This window comes from Amphimedon queenslandica, unplaced genomic scaffold (genome assembly GCF_000090795.2).
Source record: "Amphimedon queenslandica unplaced genomic scaffold, v1.1 AMPQUscaffold_13048, whole genome shotgun sequence".
Taxonomy (NCBI): Eukaryota; Metazoa; Porifera; class Demospongiae; order Haplosclerida; family Niphatidae; genus Amphimedon; species Amphimedon queenslandica.
Window position 1 is genome coordinate 62,329 of NW_003546716.1, and position 2,276 is coordinate 64,604.

The following is a 2,276-nucleotide window of genomic DNA, read 5'->3' on the forward strand; positions in this document are numbered from 1 at the left end:
GATGAAACTGATGATGAACTCTTTAATTGAGATAACAGATTTTACTAATGCCTCCCCGTGGGAAAGGTAAGTATCAGCTCCTTTATATAATTTATCAAACATTCTCTAGTTTTGTCTCCACCATTGAAGACATATTGCAACAGTGGGGCCTCACTGCATCCACTTATTCAGTAAGACATTAAGAGTCTCTCAGTCACTGTATCTCTTCTTAAAGGCAGATTCTGGTTATTGGCCACAGCATAGGAAGTCAGAGAAACTCTCTTATGTTGGACATAATTTCATTGTTAGCCTCCACGTGTCTGGGGAGAAGAAACGACTGATACCCAAACAATCAGGTGATTGGTGGTAGTGGGTGTGGTTTGCTATAGATCAGGATTGGCCTGATGCTATGGTACATATGATGGATTCATCAAGTGATTTCCCTCCAAGAGCTCATCATCATATCTCTAGATGGTAATAATTATTGTATAGTCGTATACATGTACATGTACCAGTACTTGTAATTATTATTTCTAATAATTTGAGGATGGTGAAATTTGGTTTAAAACTTTTATATTATTTTCTAAGAATAATTTTTGACTATGGACATCCACTGATTGTTGTACATATTTTTATAATTTTGTGTCTATTTACATGTATATTTAACAAAATTTAAAATTCCAATCAAAATTGGATTTTTATAAGTTTTTAAACTTGCTCAAATATTGGGCCAAAGTCCTTATACTATAGTACAGGGTCGCTGGCCAACTTTTGCCAAAAATGACTAAGAGAGAGTTCTCTTTTTATAATTTTTCCTGATGCATATACATGTACATGTTCTTATGCTGTGTAGAAAATTTGAGCTGATTTTGATCAAATTTTGATTTAAAGCTGCTCCAAATGCCATGTACTGTATATGTCAGCTCATGAAGCTCATGCTGTTTAGCTCACTTAGCATGCTTTGTGGGAAACCCTGGCCTATATTGTACAATATTTGCATGTAGTTCATAATTATCATTCAAAATACAATCAATCATTAGGTATGGTGTTGATCAGTTTATATTGATATCTCCTGATGAGAAGAGTCATGCAATATCAAGTGAAGCTCAGTCCAAACTATTACTCAGTTCAATATCTCTGGCTGTAGCTAACACTGGATGGTCTGTTATAATAATTAATCTTATCATTTTAATTTTAATTTCTCTCCATTTTATGTCTTCTCTTCAATACTTGTCTCTTCTCTTCTCATTCTCTTGTCCTCTATTCCTTCCTTCAGTACATTGCCTATATTCATTCAGATACAGAAGAATTAGCGTCACATGTTTAGCGGACAGTGTGAGGGGTGTGGTCTCCGTACATGTTTTGAAATGATACATTTGAGACATATTCCACCTCACTTTAGTCACCTCTCAGGACTACTGAACTTATTCCGATCAAAACTGGTACATTTCTATCTCCCTTCTATTAACTATTATTTGTAATTTACAATAAATATGTAGAATATGTAATGGTTTTATTAATAGAATGGTGTGAATGTTAATCCTCCTGATATTGATATTGCTGCTAGACTAACATATTGTCTAAGACACTGGAATGTGGAGGATTGGCCAGTGGGTCCAATCTGTTAGTACCTCATTCATTATAATCATTAATCAATTTAACTATTAATTCCAGCGTCTGGTGATGGGAGTGATTGTTTCCTTAGTCTGCCAGTAGGAGCAAGTTCTGATCCTATACAGTAAATATTAATAATTGATATCCTTCTCTACATCTCTCTCTCTCTCTCTCTCTCTCTCTCTCTCTCTCTCTCTCTCTCTCTCTCCAACCAAGGGAGATTCATCTTTGTGCTGTTGGCCTCTACTACAACTGAATTAACAGTCGCTGACAATGAAACTAATTCGTAAGTTGATGTGTAGTGTTGTTTACTTAATGCAATGCTGTTATTTTATATTAAAGAGGGTTTGATCCATTCAATGCTTCTAAATGGAGCATCAGGACACAGTTACTTGATAATCCAGGATTATTGCTGAGTAAGGATTGACATACTGATTTTAATTATATGATAAAAATATCCTTTAGATGAGAGGTTGTGCTCATTTTTAAAGAATTGCTACAGATCAGATACATTCACTAACTTATTAGGTAACAAATTACTTTAAGAAGACATATACAATCCTGGTAGGTATAGACCAGTTGGTGCTAAGTATATCTATAGAATTTTAAGTATATTCATCGTGATATGTAGCTCCAACTTTGAACAAATTCTCTCAAGCATTTTTGAGGGTTAATTGGGCTAG

The 2,276-nt window shown here is 34.6% G+C and overlaps 1 protein-coding gene and 1 long non-coding RNA gene across 3 annotated transcripts in view; one reads left to right on the forward strand and one right to left on the reverse strand.

Moving 5' to 3' along the window:
• LOC109585551 (uncharacterized) lies at positions 1-2,269 on the forward strand. Of its 2 annotated transcripts, XR_002186543.1 has the most exons (11): positions 1-66; positions 110-170; positions 215-335; positions 369-453; positions 1,020-1,139; positions 1,256-1,421; positions 1,503-1,589; positions 1,654-1,717; positions 1,810-1,879; positions 1,936-2,009; positions 2,059-2,269. It is a non-coding gene; the product is annotated as an uncharacterized LOC109585551 (long non-coding RNA). The 2 variants fall into 2 exon arrangements; XR_002186542.1 differs by having other exon boundaries at positions 1,810-2,009.
• Positions 1-2,276, reverse strand: part of LOC109585548 (ubiquitin carboxyl-terminal hydrolase 47-like) — a gene marked incomplete at its 5' end in the record, with an annotated part of 25,035 nt that overhangs the window by 12,380 nt on the left and 10,379 nt on the right. The gene's annotated exons all lie outside the window — the stretch shown is intronic.